At 47.1% G+C, this 18,446-nt stretch overlaps 1 long non-coding RNA gene across 2 annotated transcripts in view; it reads right to left on the bottom strand.

The window, feature by feature from the left end:
- The window catches only part of LOC118016712, a 61,037-nt gene that overhangs the window by 30,678 nt on the left and 11,913 nt on the right, over window positions 1–18,446 (bottom strand). For both annotated transcript variants that reach the window (XR_004680886.1, XR_004680887.1), the window contains exon 2: window positions 12,538–12,759. This is a non-coding gene — a long non-coding RNA (uncharacterized LOC118016712). The remainder of the gene's footprint in view (window positions 1–12,537; window positions 12,760–18,446) is intronic.

The following is an 18,446-nucleotide window of genomic DNA, read 5'->3' as shown; positions in this document are numbered from 1 at the left end:
CTTGACAAATAAATAAAATCTTAAAAAAAAGAAAAACCAGATACCCAACACCACTTTTACGTAGCATTAAGGTAGCTGCAAATATATGCCCTGAACAGAGACTAACACACTAGGTGAATTTCAACAAGGGCTGCATCATGAAAAACTGAACACAGGGCAAAAGATTCGTACCAAAATGTTAACTACTATCTCTGGAAGCAAAATTGCAGGTATTACTTACTTTCTATAAGGAAGAGCTAGCTCTGTAATTTAAAAAGTTATTTTAAAACCAAGGTCATGTTTCTCTGTGAGAGAACCGGGGTGTAACCCCGAAGCAGCAGCCTGGGGTGTGGCAGAGATGCCCTAAGTCAGGGTGTGGGAAAAGCCATTCTCCTGGCCCCCAGTCATGCTGGATGGGGTCACCGCCCCAGGGTACCCGCTGTTGGGGTAAGCCCTCAACCAATGATGTGGACACGGATCCTCACCATCTTCACGAGACGCAGTTTAATCATCCTGTGTCCCTGGGGAACCACAATATAGGCTGAATAGAGATTCCCCCCCCCGCCCCGTGGCTAACCACACTGACCACTGGAAAGCAGGTGCCAGGTATCTGCAGGCGCCGTGCCACACCAGTGGGGGTATGGCCGGAGCCCAGGAGCCAGCCCTTCCAGCACAGCTAATGCCTAGTTCCTACCTGGAAGGGTATGTTCTAGGGACAGATCCCTGTCACTCTGGGTGACCCCACTCTCACAGGGAGGTCCCACCACCACGGCCTTGGCTCCAATCCTAGAGACTGACCTACGCTATCCCACCTGCACCTTCCAATTTCCCTAGATGCCTTTCACCCAAAGCAGTTTTCCCTCTTACGCCCACCAAACCAATTTCCTCATTGTTTATATCAACGTAACTTTAAAAAGCTTCTGCAAGAGGTGAAGTGAATGTACAGGTCATGTTTCAGGACTGGGTAAAAGGAGTCTTCGGGCAGAAAAGCCAGGCCACACCAGGATGGAAGGGGGTAAGAACAACGAAGCAAACTGGTCTGGGAGGCGGTGAGACTCCCAACACCTTCCGCTCCCCTGGGCCAGCCAGGTCTGGCCAACCCACCTGCCCCCAGTCAGCAGACATTGAGCACACCCCACGAGCCAGCTCAGTCAACTGCAGCTGCAAAGAGCAGTTAGTTGCCTTTTTATACTCCATTACCCCTGAGTGCTGGGCAGGCCAAGGCTGTTGAAAAGGCAAAAGAGAGTGTTTTGCATAAAACATCTGAGCAAACCAGAAAGCATCTTGATATCCAAGAAAATGGAAAAATCCGAGGCCATCTTTAGGAGCCTACGGTCCCCCCGTGTCTTTGTGAGCATACTGTTTTCACACGATGCCCAGGTCCACGACACCTATAGCAGTCTCTAGAGGGACTGTCAAAGCGCTGGGCACTGCTGAGCAGATCTGTCAAATTAAAAGACTGAAGTCACAAGTGTTGGAACGAGAGTCAAAGCTGGTACCAAGAGCCCAGTACATTCACTCAAGGCCAAGCTCATCTGCTTTCGTGATCAGAACAGAGGAGAGTTGCAGTTGAGTGTCCCCAGAAAGAACATATCTTACCCAGAGAGCCCACCTCCTTACTCCTGCTAACCATTAATGCTATTGCTAATTTTGACGTATTTTAAGGATGCTTCCTAATGGAAACCTGCGAAGAGCATAAAAGTTAAGAATATAGTTTGAAATCAGACAGACCTGGGTTCAATTTATGGCTCAGTGAGTTACTTTCTGACTTTAGGCGAGTTACTTCCTCTCTCTGAATCTCCGTCTCTTCATCTCTAAAATGGGAAACCACCAGGACTGCTGTATGGATTAAATTAAATAATGTAGACAAAGCATCTGAAGAACAAGATCTAATTAGAAATGGTAACATTTATTTAGTGCCTGGCACAAGGGAAAAAGGAAGATGAAGGTAGAAAAAAGTTTTTTACTCATTCGTGGGAGGCCACATGACACAGGGAAGAATGTCCAGCTCTGGGTCACATGCCTGGGGGACCAGGGGCAGAACATCATAACTTCTCTAAGTCCCCAGTTCCACATCTGTAAAATCTAGGAAAATACCACCTCGCCTGAAGGACTACAGCAAGAACTGAAGCCATGTCCACAAAGCTCTCAGCCCCGACTCAGGCTCTCAGCCGTGCCCAGTAAACGGCAGACACTGAGGGGCTTTGGGGTTGGACTGGTTTTGAATCCCAGCCCTGCCCATTCCTAGCTGGGTGACCATGAATAAGTGAGCCTTTTCTATGCTTCAGAGTCTTCATCTATATGATGGGGATAAAAAAAGACCTACCTCAGAGGGTTGTTCCCAGGACTAAATGAGTTAATATATAAAAGTGCATGACACATAGTAACCACTTAGGTTTTAGCTCTATTATTTAGCTATAGTTTTTATTATTTAATAATTAACAGTTACTATTAAATATTTTAAAACTTGGACCAGTGGGACTCAAACTTCTTGTTCCACTTTTTCTTTTTAAAAATTTTATTTTTAAGTAATCTCTACATCCGACGTGGGGTTTGAACTCACAACCCCAAGATCAAGAGTCGAATGCTCCCTGACTGAGCCAACCAGATGCCCCTCTGCTGGTTTTAATATAAGGATTGGTATCAAACACCCAGATTCTCCAGTCCCAGACTGAAACAAAGGCTGTCCAGTCAGAGGTTGTAAGGGAGTTCTATATAGTTCCAAGTTCCCAGAGCCTCTTTCCCAGGCAGGCTACCAGAAAAAGGCATGTATTTTTCAGCTGCTGATGAAACAAATTAGAAAGTCCTTTTCTGCCACTGGGCTCAAAAGCAATGGGCAACTTAAATTTTTCATTATGCAGACTCCATCTCAGTAGCTCTCAAAGGAAGGTGATTTGCACCCTGAGGAAATCTGGTAATGTCTGGAAACATTCTGGTTGCTATAACTGAGCAAATACTCCTGGCATTTAGTGGATAAAGGTAAAGGATGCATGAGACAGCCCCACCCATCCCTAACAAAAAAATTATCCAGTGGGGGTACCTGGCTGGCTTGGTGGGTGGAGCATGCAACTCTTGATCTCGGGGCTCTGAGTTCAAGCCCCACATTGGATGCAGAGATTACTTAAAAAATAAAACCTTTAAGGGGCACCTGGGTGGCCAGTCAGTTAAGCATCCAGTGCTTGATCTGGCATGGGTCACAATCTCAGGGTTGTGAGATCGAGCCCTGCATCAGGCTCCGCACTGGGTGTGTAGATTCTGTTTAAGATTCTCTCTCTGCCTCTGTGCCTCCCCACCCTCTTTCTCTGCCTCTCTCCCCCTCTCTAAAAAATTAAACAAATAACATCTTTAAAAAAAAATTATCCAGCCCCCATGTGAACTGTGAAGTTGAGAAACCGTGCCCTATAGGAAAGCGGCTTCTTGGCAAAGTGAGGGGGAAGGGACAGAATACACCACGACTCCACACTACGATGGCAGCCGGGTACAAACGACACGCGCGTGTTAGCAAGAACTGCCTAGGAAATAAAACCGCAAAAATGATTTCAGATGACGGTGTATCTGGACTATGTGCGGTATTAAAAAAAAATTTTCTGCATGAGTTGTTACTATGTTTAGGGGCCAGAGAAGAAGTGAGGGCCAGCACGAGGTGGAGGCAAGAATGCCTCAGAGCTCCATCGCTCAGTTCTGATCACTCGCACAGCTGATGGCCAGCCGGTACCGTGACGGAGCTCCAAGCCCCTGCGACACAACGAATACTCTGCTCTGAACCCAGGCTAATTAATGAAGACGGCGAGGGAGGGAAAAAGAAGTGCAAACAGTCTTTTCTGCAAATTCAAGCCCAGAGCTGAACAGCTTAGAAAAAGCTTATTCCAGGGGCGCCTGGGTGGCTCAGATGGTTGAGCATCTGCTTTCGGCTCAGGTCATGATCCCAGGGTCCTGGGATCGAGCCCCGCGTCGGGCTCCTGGCTCGGCAGGGAGCCTGCTTCTCCTTCTCCCTCTGCCTCTCTCCCTGCTCGTGCTCTCTCTCTCTCTGTATCTCTGTGTCTCAAATGAATAAATAAAATCTTTAAAAAAAAAAAAAAAAAAGAAAAGAAAAAGCTTATTCCAGAATCTCACCTGTCCCCTCTCCTGCCTCTCTCTAAACTCTTCTTCATCTTTAATGAGTCAACAAGAAGTTACTAGGGAATCAAATGGTCAAATTAGACAAAGTCTCTGCTACGATGGGAGACCTTAATTCTGTAACTAGAGCCAAGATCACAAAATTACAAACCAGTGGAGGACAGAGAGCTGACCCAGACTAGGGGGTGGAAGGCAGCACTCAGCGCCACCAAAGTGACCCATGAGCAAGATGGGAAGGATTTAACAGGGGTTACCTGGGCCAAGTGTGAAGGCTTTTCACAACCATTCAGAGGAAATACCATTTACAAAAGCCATGTCGGAGGAGAGGCCTGGGGAGGCTGAGGAACTGAACCAGAATCTGGTAGCAGGGCCAGACCATGAAGGGCCTCAAGGCCTTTTGGAATACTGGCCTTTCTTCTAAGAATACTAGAAAACCATTAATGAGGGTGAAAAGAAATGTATAAATCCTTCACTTGTACAGTTCCTACTCTGGCAAGCCCAAAGGTTCGGGGAGGAAACTGCTGCGACCAGAACTTCTTTATCCTCAGTTAAATCAAAACCTCTGGCCTCTCACAAAGAAACCCAGGCCAGTAACAAAGCGTCCAAACTAAATGGAAGCCAACAGATCATTGCAAAGAGAAGGAACAGCTTCCCCTCCAAAGCAAGGACCAGCAAGTTCTCAGCCCAGTGGACCATTAAGGCCTATGTCCTCTGGGGAGGGAAAAGAGAGCCCGCAAGACGGCTGAGAGAAACAGCTGATGTCAGGGCCCTTGAAAAGAGCCACAAATTCCAGGAGGACCTCACAAGCAGCTCATCTTTCCCTCGTTGAGGGGCCCTGTTGAGGATGCATCACAACACAGTCAGCTCTCCCATCTGTCTCCAGCGGTGTGCTTTCATCTGCATACGTCCTGGGGAGTCATCCAGGAGATCTTCCCGAAGTCCTAATTACCAGCTATAGTGCTGGGTCTGGGGACCCTACTGCCTCCATCTCCTGCCCCTTCCTTATTCATCTCCCTCCTCCTCCCTCTCTAGAGGCCTCCATCCTCCTGGCCACTGGATCTGTCTCCTCTTCAGAGCAAAGAGTATACATGACTAAACCCATTTGCTAGGGTCAGAAACCACAAGCTTCTCCATTCTGACAGGCCTGGCTGAAGTCTTCAAGATGCTGGCCCAGCCCCACGTTGAAACCTAAGGGCATTCCAAGGAATTCCATGTAAACGCCATTTGGGTATCAGAAGAGTCAAATGAATGACCCAGGATATGGGCTAAGAGATGCAAGAGGAAGGACAAAGGTTAAATAGATTGAACAAAGACAAACTGGGGATAAGATAATAAAGGAGTATTTTGCAAGACCATTGAAGATATAGGAGACCAGCATAAACTGGGAGGCCAAGAAGGAAGAACCAAAGAGGCACAAGTACGCCAAGGGTGGACCTCAGCCAGATTCGAAGGCAGGGAGGGAGCAGCGCCCACGGCCCCCGGCACCTCTCCTAGAGGGGAGGCCATGAAGCGGTGTCAGCACAGGGACAGGCTCTCAAGTCAGCGCCAGGACTAGAGTTACTAGTTATTAGATGACTAGCTCTGACCTGGGCAAACTCAAGAGCTGTCCCGCCAATTAGATGGTGGAGGAGATACCGTGCTGAGCACCAGCAGAAACTCAGCTAGCAGCAGCTCCTGGGGACCACTGCCAGGATTCGGTGCAGAGCAGCAACAGAACCCCGACGTAAGGCCTGGCGGAGAATGACTCACGAGACACCCGCGCAGGGAAGGGGACACTCGACCATTCAACAAACAGTAGGAACCGAGTACTGAGCCTAACATTCGCAGGTACGTGCCATCGAGGAACTTCTACCCCGGCGGGAGGACAAAGGCAGCCAAGGAACACAGAAGAGTATGATGTGGGAAGGGAGATGAGAAGGGCAGGGACAGAGAGGGCCCAGTTGGGGTGCCACATTTAGGCGGAGGGCGAGCAGAAGAGGCGGGAAGGCCTCTCTGACTAGGTGACTGCTGAGTACGAACCAAAAGAGGCCACAAGGTGTGTAGATTTCTGAGAAAGAGCAAAGGCCCTGGAGGGCAGCCTGAGAAGGGGGGTGCAGAGTGCACAGGACGCTGCTGGCTGAGCGGGCCTTGCTGGCCCCTGGAAGGACTCTGGCTCCTACCCTTCTACCCGGAGGCTCTCAGGGGGTCGGGGCAGAAAACAGACAGCAGAGGCAGGCACAGGAGGAGGGAGACCAGGTCTGTGGCCGTGACTGCAGAGGAGGCCGTAGGAGCTGCCCCAGTTGCCTCATCAGGCCCGTGGGCAGATGGGGAATGACACTCAGCCACCGGCTTCCCGGCTTCCCCAGCTTGCCCCTGAAGGCTTCCTGGCTCACCGGCCCTATCCACCCACAAGCAAAAATTCAGAAATTTATGTGGGCTGAGGGGGAGTACTAACTTCCTCACTGGCCGCCAATGTGCCATCAACTGTGCAAGGAATAGTACTGCAGTCTTCACCACAGTCCTGTAATCCCCATTTCACAGAAAAGGAAACGGAGGCCGAGGGAACCAGAGAATCCACCTGGATTCCTAAGCAGTGCAGCTTTGGGTGGCCATGCTGGGACACTGTCATCTGATACCTGACAAGGAAGGTCCTGAGCCGGACTTCATCTCTGCGGGGAAGGCTTCCCAGGGCAGTGAAAGGGCACAATCAGAGTTTCTGACGAAAAAAAGCATAAAAGGCTCAAACAAGCCACGCTGTAATTCCACACCCCAAGCCAGGCAGCCAGAGATGCCAGATCGTTACATTCCTTCCTCTTCTGTCCTCACGCGACTGAGGAGAGCAGTGTCAGATACCAAGAAGAGCTTCGAGAAAGAGAAATATGCCGTTCTATCACCACCCTGCCCCCACCTGATGACCTTGGACTAAAGGAGAGGCCACACGGAGCTTCTGGTTGGTTGGCCAGTGACCCAGTAGGGCACTGCCGGGGCAGGCATTCCCGTCCACACCTTCAAGTTACAAAGAACCATAACAAGGTCATTTTTAGTTCCTGATGGACAGGCCTAGAAACTCGGTTCAAAGGCCAATTGGGCTTTTGAACTCCATGGGGCCATCCCAAGGACTCTGCTGAAATAGAATTCATTCCATTTTTTAAAAAAGATTCTATTTATTTATTTGAGAAAGAGAGAGTGAAAGAGAGCATGAGCGGAGGGTAGGGGTAGAGGGAGAAGCAGACTCTTGTGCTGAGCAGGGAGCCCGATGCAGGGCTCGGTCCCAGGGTCGTGGGATCATGACCGAGTCGAAGGCAGACGCTTGACCGACTGAGCCACCCAGGTGCCCCAAATTTATTTCATTTTATTATTATTTTTTTAAATCAACACCTTGCCAGATTATCACAGTCCTACCCCAGAAGAACATGTCCAAAGCCCTGATATCTGGACTCCCAAGAGGTAAACAGCACGGGAAGGGGCTCCAAGGTCAAGGGACCCGGGCAATTCACATGAATTCACAACCACCTTTCAAAATGGTGGTCTTTCCACTCATCCAACACTTCCTGAGCACATCCGATGTGGCAGCACTGCCCTAGGTGAGGCAGAGATGCGGGAGAGAAAGACAGTCACTGTGAGGTTTCCAAGGGGAGGCAGGCATGCATAACCTGCCCAGGTCCTGGTGTTAATAAGGGGAGTTGAATCCAGATTAATCATGCTCCACTTTGCCTCTGCTACCAGGAAGCTGATATCCTGCTCTGAGCTACCAGGTTTTTGTGTTTGTTTTGTGGCGGTCGGGGCGGAGGGGGGGTGGTGGCAGCGGGGAGATGGGAATGGGCTGCAAAGAAGGTATTATCCTGAGGCAGGGTTTGAGAACTGCTGTGGAACCTGCTGGACCACAGCACTAGGACGAAATAAGGAAAAGCATTTAGCTTGGACTCAGGACTTACATCCTAGTCAAACTCGCTGACCCTGGGCAAGTCACTAAACCTCTCTGGGCTTCAGTTTGAATCTCTAAGAAGAGGGGGTTAGCCTAGCAAGGAATGGCAAATGGCTTCATCTCATCCAACAATTCAAGCCTATTCACAGTGGCTGCCCAGGGCGCTGGGCTAAGGAGGACTCTGAGGCCACGTTCGGGCTAAGCAGAAAGGGCCAGTGAGTGAGGTCTGCCAGGAGCTCGGAAGGGTCATCAGCCTCGGTGCTCCTCTGAGGACTTCCGGGGCTGCTGCTGAGAGGTAGCTGAGGGGGTGGCATTTTAATTTTGGTGACCAAATTTTTAAAACTCTTTCACTATTTCTAACCAACCCACAGAACCTTCCTTCAATAAACAGATTTCCTGATAAAAAAACTGGAGATACTGTTGTGTTTCATTTTTCCCTTTAAGCCATTCCGTAACTATGGCACGGTCAAGAGAGCCTAGAAACAGTTGTGGTAGAGAATATGGCTGACCTTAAACGTTCAAGGGAAATAAGAGAGGGAAACAAAGCCACTAAGAGTAGAGAAGGCCAAGATTGGTTCAGAAAACACATAAAGACAGGAGCATCTAGTGATAAGCTCTGGGTCTTGTAAGTGATGAATCACTGAATTTTACTCCAGAAACCAATATTGCACTGTATGTTAACTAAAATTTAAATTAGAAAAAATAAAGATGGTAGCATCTAAGTGTGGGTATCTTCTGATCCTCTGCCCCCCACAGTCAGGTTGCCACAGGGCTCCCAGCCCCCTCTCCCTTCTGAAGCTTCTGCGAAACCACATGGCTTCTCCACACTACACACGCAAGCCAACCCGACAGCAGCCTTTCAGACATGCTATAAACATAAAGCCTGGGGGAGAGTTTATAAATCTCGTTCAAGGGTAGAACGTACACACAGTCAACCCAGCACCCCGGTTATCATCTATGTTCCAGGCCCCGGCAATGCCATGGGGAACGGAGACGGGTCGTTCAAGCCAAGCCCTGCCCCAATTACAGAATCTCTAACTTGGGATAGTCTGTTACAGAGCAATATGTCGACCTTCCACCTGTGGCAAAACGCCGTCCATGCTGGTTGGGCAAGATCTGACTATCTGAATGGGTCTTTTGGATCTAATTCCTTGGGCTGAGGTTGGTTTCACGTTCTTCTTGGCCAAATGCTTTTGTTTCCTGAGTTCCTGTTGATACAGCATCCCTAGTCTTATTTCATTAGGATTTATCTTACCACATATCTAAGACTATTAAAGGAATTTCCCCCCTGCTTTTTTCCTCGCAGGGTTTTTGCTCCTTGCATTGTCCTTGTCCCGTCAGAGTCCCTTTTTTGTCTGTTCTGGTCACCATCCACCATTTTGGAGCCTTTACTCAGGTCTCCGGTGACCCTCTATTGTTGGTTAACACTTAAGGCTGAGACGCTGTCACCTGCAGCCTACAGAGTCCTGACTAACCGCCAATGGTGAAAGCCTACACTAGGACAGTACCAGCGCGGCTGACTGAATTCAGACATTAAGGAGGCAGACTAGACAAAACACAAAAAGGAAGGGAACTCAGAGAGGGGAGGTGCTCGGGAAGAAGCCTGTCCGGGGTGCAGCTGAAGCATGGGGGACTGGTAACGGCTACACATAAAGATAGGAGCATCTAGTGATAAGCTCTGGGTCTTGTAAGTGATGAAGGGGTGGGACACACAGGGAAAGCTCCACGGAGGAGTGACATTTTGTGTCACCTCTGAGGTGTGTAGGTTGGGGCAGAGTGGGGATGAGGCGTGGGGAGTGAAGGAAGCGGTGTGGCAGGGAAGAGGCCCTGCGCGCTTCTAGATGCTGATGACAACAGCCTGGGCTCAAAGTAGATGTGATGACTGATGAGACAGCCTGTGTGTGGGGGGGGCGGATCTTGTCCGTGGGGAGGGCTGGGGATGACGTGAACTCTGTTGGGAGCGGAGTGCAATGTGGTGCAGTGTCTGCCAAGATGGTGACCAACGACTCCTCGGGCTCCACATTCCCATGCTGTTCCTCTGGAGACCGCGTTTATCTTACACAAACGTTTGTAACGGCCGCTACTTACTAGTCATAATGGCCAAGCGTAGTGTCCGTCGACTAATGAATGGATAAAGAAAATGTGGTGTATCCATAAAATGGAATATTATTTGGTGACACAAAGGCATGGAGGACTGACAGATGCTTACAACACAGATGAATCTTGAACACCTTACACTAAGCGGAAGAAGCCGGTCACAAAAGGAACACCTAAAGGCAGCAGCACCTAGTGATGAGCACCGGGTGTTATGATTCCACTTACAAGAAATGTCCAGAACAGGCAAATCTACGGACATAAAACAGATTAATGGAGGGGGAGGGTTAAGGAAACGGGAGCTATTACTAAAGGATATGGGTTTCTTTGGGGTGATGAAATGTTCTGGAATTACAGAGGTGATGCTCATACGACTCCGACTATACTAAAAACCACTGGATCGTACACCTGAAATGGGTTATGTGTATGGTATGTGAATGATTACTCAATAAAGTTGTGACCAAAAAGGGTGGGGGTGTCGATGACATCTAGTTCCTCTCCCATTGAATCCAGCCAGCCCCGTCGAGAGAATATGGGTAAGCGATGCTGGGTCGGTTCTGGGCCTACCCATGAAAAGGCTGGCAAGCTTCCACCTTCACCCTCTTGGAAGTGAGTTGCCATGTAAACAAGCCAGGCTAGATGACAGACAACAGGTAGAGAGGCGCCTCGTGGAGGTAAATCAGGACCCCACTCATGTGAATGAGGACATCTTGGGACATTCCAGCCCCAGCCAAGCTGACAGCTGAATTAAGTGACCCCAGGAGAGATCACATAAAACCAACTAGAATCATGAGAATAAATCACTGTTGTTTTAAGCCATGGAGTTTTGGGGTGCTATGCTCTATGATGGATAACTGACATACCACCTCTCCAAGCCCCGGGTTCCACCTCTGTAACGTGGGATTAAAGCCATAGGGCTCTTGGGAAGGTCACATGAGGCTAACAGCAGGCACCAGGCTCAAGAAATACTAGTTGCTATAGTTATTATTAGTAAATACCATCCCCGGAGCCCCTGGACATACTGCAAGTACACCGCCCTGGAAGCTCCATTCCCACAAGCACCTGCTACCTCCAATCACAGGGCTTCCAAAAAACTGGTTTCCCGAGAAAAACAAAGGTATTTTTTACAATTTCTGTAGTACAAAAGATGAACTTCGAACCATAAAGAGACTAAGAGTCTGCTTCGATTAGCCATCTACCCAGCTACCTATCCATTCAACACACCTTTATTCAGTCCTTACTGATTGCCAGACACAGATTAACAGCAGCTCAGAAGACCTTCCCTCACTTGAAACAGCAACAGTTACCACGTAGGGGGCTGTTAAGCGAATGGGCTACACGCTTGCACTTCAGCTAGAGATGTACCTACAGGCGTAGATAAAATCTAAAACCATCCCCCCGGAGAAAAAGGTGATAGGTACAGATTCCGAAGCCAAACCATCAGGATTCCAATCTGGAATCTGCCCGTTAGCGTGGTGACCTGGAGCATGTCATTACTCCCCTCTGTGACTTCATGACTTCACCTTAAAATGGGAATAACCTCACAGGATTGTTGCAAGGATTAAATGTTAATGTAAATAAAGCTCTCAGGAGACCACTGGGCACACAACAAGCACTCGGTAAGAATCAGTCGTTTTAAAAAACCTGAAGGCGCTGTAACATAGCAACTCTTCTGCAAACCCAAAGGTTCCAGAACAGTCCTAACAGCCACCCGGACACCTAGCACAGTGCTCCTCAAGAGGTTTCCTTTCTAATCCTTCACAGACTGATACTTTTTGTAAAATGCCGATCACCTGCTTGAATGTCACAGGCATGTCCAATTGCTCTAGAAGTTCTTCCCTGGTTACTCTCACGCTCTGTTCTTCTCACAGCTGTCCACAGACGGGCACTTGTCTGCACAGCCGACTTGGAGTAGCACTGTTCTAGCATACAAGGACTCACATGCCTGCTGAAAACTCAGCTCGCAGGTTCAAGAGAATTATGAAAACACAGCAGTAAAGAAAACCAACCCAATAGCCGGGGCAAGAGGATGACTTGCGGGTCAACAAACCAAGAGAGAGAATAATCTAGACAGGCCAAATCTAAAAAACAAAAGTGGCTGCCAGGGCAAGAACCCACCTGGTACTTCCCCCCCCCCCCTCCGCCCCGCCACCCCAGCACTCCAGAAGGTGCCCTCGGGAAACATGTCAACCAGGAAGTCATCAGCCCCAGAGGGATAAGAGACATAGAGAAAGTAGACAGAACTGACTCAGGCCTCCCGAGAAAGAAGTCCTTCTCAGGAGTTAGAAACCACCCTAAGCAGTCACCAAGCTTTGGGAACGTCAACCACGGCACACAAAGGCCTGAGTTCCTTCTCTGCCAAACAAAACATGCAAACATTTCCTCTGGTGACGTGGGACTGTGCTCATGCACACCCACATATACACACACCCCGTTCCCAGTACCTGTGGTTTTAGGAGGCTCCTGAGGTCCGCCCTGCCAGCCATACTGAGGGTATCCTTGGTAGGGGTACCCCTGAGGAGGTGGGTAGGGTCCCCCCATAGGTCCTGGAGGGTAGCCCTCTGGTCCCATTGGTTGTGGTGGATAAGGTGGGTACGGGGCCGTCGGACCAGGGCCCGGATACGGTGGAGGGTTCCCTGGGTTCATCAGGGACCTGCAGAATGTACCTAAGAGACAAATAATGAAAATTATTTTCATCTAATCCGTGGAAATCATTAGGAAAAAAATTTCAACTCAAGAGACCATTTACAAAACACCTTAGAGGTTACAACCCTCTTGTAAACCTTCATTTCTGCCCATTCTTTCTTTCTCACCATTCCCCCAATGGACAAATATCTTCTGTACTTGTTTATTTGCCTTCTGCCTGCCTTCCTCACTAGACTGTAGGCTGTGACAGCGGGGATCAAATCACCTGTGGATCATCACCATGACCCTGGAGCTTAGCATACTGCCTGGTACAAGACAGAATTTTCTTTTTTTTTTTAATTCTCTGGAATGTCCACAAATGTGACTGCATAGCTCTAGGAAGAAAGCAGCAAGTGTAACAGAACTAATTATGAGTCAGATCAGGGGGTGCTAACCCAGCATGAGAAATCCTCCAAAAAACAGGGCCGGGCCACACTGGGATCTTCTAACAAACAACACTACTGCGGTGACCGACCAAGGACCCATGGCTCTAAGCAGCTGAGCTGTGTGCTTAGTCCTCGCTGGACAGAGGGCACTCAGATCATCCAGTGTCCCAGGACTCTGGAGGGCTCACCAGGAACCCTCACCTTTGTGTTTAACGGTGCCAGTTCTTGGTGGTTTGCCTTTGTGCGGAAGGCCATTGCTTCCCAGCCCCCAAAGACTCGTTAACCATTCTCTTGACTGTGCCTGACGTTACAATGACCTGATTAAGAGCATTCCTGGGGTATGCAAAGTACATACTCGGATGAACCCGGTATCTGTCATCGTGCTGTGTTGTACTGTTACCCATCTGCAGTACCGATATTTAACTCTTTACTCAGGAGTCTTCTATCCCCAACTAAACTGTAAGTTAATAGAAGGAAGACTCTTATAGTCAAAATCTAATAATTTCACTATTAATTCTTCTTTATAACAGTAATCAATAAATTTGTTAAGTGACTCTGTATGTATGCGAAGAACAAAATAACCATAAAGTAAGGTTCCCTAGAAAATCCAGATTAAAGTAATAGTGGACTCTGCAGGTTGCCCACACAACAACCATATCCCCCTTCATAATAGTGGTCAGATTTCCAGTCAGGTATCCCCATCCATTCGTCCTTCCATAACAGCTCCAGGATGAGCCCAGGGTAACCTAAGCCAACCCAGGTCACTCTCCCACTTTTCATGAAAATTGGTAGAAGGAATCCAGGACTAAGTCAATCACAAATGGCATTCCTTGGCCAATGGGACTGGTTCTGACATGGTTTGGTAACTAAAAGCTCGGGGCTCTTCTAACACACTCCCAACCTCCCTTTCCCCTAACTCAAGCACACACAAAGTCTAGCAAGGACACAGCCGAGAGAATTGCCAACAGCCGATCTGCAGCCCTGAGGAAGCCAGCCCGAAGATGAAGAGGCGCTCCAGAAAAGCAGAGCAGAAAGAAAAAAAGAAAAGCGATTCCAGATGACTTTGTAACAGTTCATAAATCAGGCAGAAACCTAGACTAACCTCAACTACCCCTACAATTTCCAGTTCTAGGAACCAGCAGTAAGCAAGCTAATGAGCCCTTCCGAGTGACATTCAAGCAAACATATAGTTATACAGTGCGGACCGTGCCTGGTGCCGTGCTAGGTAATGAGGTACAGAGAGAAACATGGCTCAAACGCATCCCTTGGGCAACTGGTTAAAAAGGCAAACATAAGGGTAGTGATTTTTAGAAAAGGTGGTAAACAGACAGCTGGGCAGGAATAGGGGCTTAAACCCAGTAGGAGGAGGTTGAGAGTGCCACTTGAAGGAGGTGATTATAAATTGAAACTTTCTAATATGGAATCAGAATAGCTTGAAGGTCTCTATTTTGACCACATCTGTATTCTGTCCCTCATTTTAGAGACTTAGTTTTCCAGGGGCCTAACAGGGATTCAGAAAAAAACTCGAGTTCTTTCCCTTCTCTGCTCTCGGCCAACATGGCATCACACTCTGACCCGGGAACGGCCTTTCCCCTTACCCTAACGCAAAGGCTCATGGTGACTAACACTGCAATAATCACACGAATCTGGGGACACGTACGTAAGTAACCCCAAACCATGTCTGCATTTCCTCTCTTCTACTAAGAAGGCTGTGGAAAACCTAGTGAGCCCTGGTTTAAAACAGAAATCAATCTCATTGACTCTCCCTGTCCCCCAAATGGCCATTCCATTATTTACTTTTTAGGTCACAGAAGTAGAACACAGCCATCATAACTACGCTTTCCAGAAATTCAGTGTATCAGGGTGGGGGTGGGGGCTCCTCTGAACTGAACTAATCCCATCAAAACTGTATTTTATCTTATTAGTCCAACAAGACCCTGTAGTAATGATCATTCTCACTCTAGCAAAGTCTGGACCAAACTCTGTAGACACTGTCCTTGAGAACAGCAACCCAGGAGAAGGAAAAAAGAACAAAGTACATAGAACTATTAAAATTTCAGACCTCAATGTTTCATGACTTTTCTGGATCCATCTATTTGCATCTATTCCCCATTATCCTGTGCTGTTCTCTCTCTCTGAAACCCTCAAAACTCTTCCAAAATGTTTATGCTGTCTCTCCTTCTCCCTCAATAGGTTTCCCCCTCAATTTTGGTATGTACCTTTCTCCCTCTACCTGAGGCATCATTTAATGTCTAGGGAGAAAAAAATCCCAAGTGCTACTCCCAGAGGCACTTATAAAGAACATAAACCATCCAGGGGCTCCAGCTGCCACGCCTCCCGCCCTATGGTGTCCCTGTGTTCCCAAGACACCCAGTCATCTTAAAGGGATAAAAATCTGGACCTATCATCATTTCCCTCTAAGTAGTATTAAAAAAAAAAATCCCAGTAAGAGAAGAGGGAAAGACACAGAAACAGCACCTGTGCTGAGATCAAAGATCCTGGGGCTGGCATTTGCAAAGCACAACTTCACCTCATGGGAATCAATCCGGAATCCCAAGTTTGTACAGAAGCCAACCGAAGTAAAAAAGATCACCTAACACTGATACAGCCCAGTACAAACCACTTAATGTAATCAAAACACAAATGACCTTTAAATTCAAGGTATGATACTTAACTCTGTAACATGAACATTTTCCTTATAAATTTGGTCAGGTGAAATGCAAGCCCTACTATAACAGAGTGTGTTACGCCAAGGGTCAAATGTAAACTGGAAACTGTACTATTAAAGACAAATCAGGGGCGCCTGGGTGGCTCAGTTGGTTGGGCGACTGCCTTCGGCTCAGGTCATGATCCTGGAGTCCCTGGATCGAGTCCCACATCGGGCTCCCTGCTCGGCAGGGAGTCTGCTGCTCCCTCTGACCCTCCCCCCTCTCATGTGTTCTCTCTCATTCTCTCTCTCAAATAAATAAATAAAATCTTTAAAAAAAAAAAAAAAAAAAGACAAATCAGAGCTCCAAACGGGAAAGCTCAAATCAAGCAGCAGTCAAGATCCATTAATAGACCACACTGAACAATGCTATCCAGCCATGCTCAAAGTCACAGCATCACCGGTCATTCGGTCATACAATGGGAAGACCAGGAACTATGCCTTCAGAAAGTGGTCCTATGAGATAAGACCACTAGAAAGGACCTCAAAAAAAGTAGAGACACAGGAAAGAACAATATTTTTCAAAGTTGTTATTTTTTTTTTGAAGATTTTATTTATTTGACAGAGAGACACAGCAAGAGAGGGAACACAAGCAGGGGGAGTGGGAGAGGGAGAAGCAGGCTTCCCGTGGAGCAGGAAGCCCGATGCGGGGCTCGATCCCAGGACCCCGGGATCATGACCTGAGCCGAAGGCAGACGCTTAATGACTGAGCCACCCAGGCGCCCCAGTTGTTATTATTTTTTAAATTACAAGATACCTGGTAGCCTGGCACTGACCCTGAAGGGAGAACAGTGAAGAATTTTCCTCTGGAAAAACTAAAAAGTGCCCATGGAAGAAGTATTACAGATATGAGTATTTGAAGAGACTCCAAGAAATGACTCACCACCCAGTCACCCCACAGCAAAGCCCAGGCACACAGAACTTCTAATTGACTTCTTATCGCTTAATACATAAATGAATGGACAGAAATTATCACACATCTGAGTAAAGTCTGCAACATAAAAGAGCAAAACAGAATAGGAAGAAAAAATTTAAATGTCCAAAAGTTAAATTATGGTACAGCTATATAGTTCTTCTGCATTTTTAATGGTTTTTGAAGCATGATGTAGTATTAAGTATTAAAAAAATTTTTAAGGGGCGCCTGGGTGGCTCGGTTTGTTAAGTGTCCAACTCTTGATCTCAGCTCAGGTCTCAATTTCACAGTCAGGAGTTCAAGCCCCATGGTAGGGGGTCATGAAACCTACTTAAAAAAAATTTTTTTTAAGCTATATATTCAGCATAATCCCATTTTCATTTTTTAAAAGATTTTATTTATTTGAGAGAGAAAGTGTGCATTAGCACGTGGGGGGCGGGGAGGGACAGGAACAAAGGGGCTCAATCTCAGGACCCTGAGATCATGACCTGAGCTGCTCAACCTACTGAGCCACCCAGGAGCCCCAATCCCATTTTCTTTAAATATTCATAATTAGATTAATGTACAGAATGAAGATGCCTACAACAGACCCATACGGTAGTCACCTGATTGTACAGAAAGGCACCACTGCAATTCAGAAAATAAAAATTAGTCTTTCCAAAAAATAGTGCTGGATATTCTTGCAGAGGGGGGGAAAAAATGAACCTTGATCCCCAACGTTATAAACAAAAAATAATTCACGCTACATCATGGGCCTGTATATAAACACTACAACAATCAAACTTTCGCAAGTATATAATATATTCATGACTTCGGCACTATTTACCTTATGACCCAGCAACTCTGCTCTCAGATGTATAAGTGAAACGAGTGCATAAGAACATTCAAAGCCGTTTTATTTATAATAGCCCCAAAGTGGAAACTGTCCAAATGTTCGTCAACAGCAAAACAGATAGCTTATGGGATATATAAGAGAAAACTGTCCAGCAATAAATAAAAAAGAACAATTACTCCATGCAACAGCGTGGATGAATCTCACAGACGATGACGAGTAGTAAAAGGAGCCAGATTCAACAGACTTCACACTGTATGATTCCATTTATATGAGGTTTGAGAACAGCCAAAAGGAATCTACAGATATTGACTGGAAGAGGCACAAAGGGAGCCTTCTGGAATGATGGAAGTGTTCTACATCTTGAGCTGAGTCATGTTTACATGAATACTACAAACTCATTGAGTTGTACATTAAGATTTTCACACTTTAAGTTGTACGGTAACAGCAGACAGAATTTGGCTAGGAGGAAAAAAAACATTTATAGTGGTTTTCCCTGGGTGCCACAATTATGGGCAATTGTTATTTACTTATATTCTTCTGTATTTCTGAAAGTTTCAAGAAGGGAACCTATACAGTCCAAAAAAAAAAAAAAGTTCTCTTAGTGCTTTTGGATATTTTCATGCTGTTCACTTTTTTCTTAACCGCTAGCCTGCCTCTGCAGACCTATCTACCCACTTGCAGCACCCCGATATCCCTTCCCACTACTCATCTAACCCTTGTTGGTAACTGATTTTATATCTGCTCTTCCCTGCTTTTTACAGGAATTTCTGTAATTATGATTCTTTTTTCACAAGATACTTCAGCTACTTAAGTTCTTCAAGTGTCTT

The sequence above is a fragment of the Mirounga leonina genome, unplaced genomic scaffold (genome assembly GCF_011800145.1).
Source record: "Mirounga leonina isolate KUSES-001 unplaced genomic scaffold, KU_Mleo_1.0 Mir_168, whole genome shotgun sequence".
NCBI lineage: Eukaryota > Metazoa > Chordata > Mammalia > Carnivora > Phocidae > Mirounga > Mirounga leonina.
The sequence above is the reverse complement of the archived record's forward strand: the minus strand, read 5'-3'. Positions and strand labels throughout refer to the sequence as shown.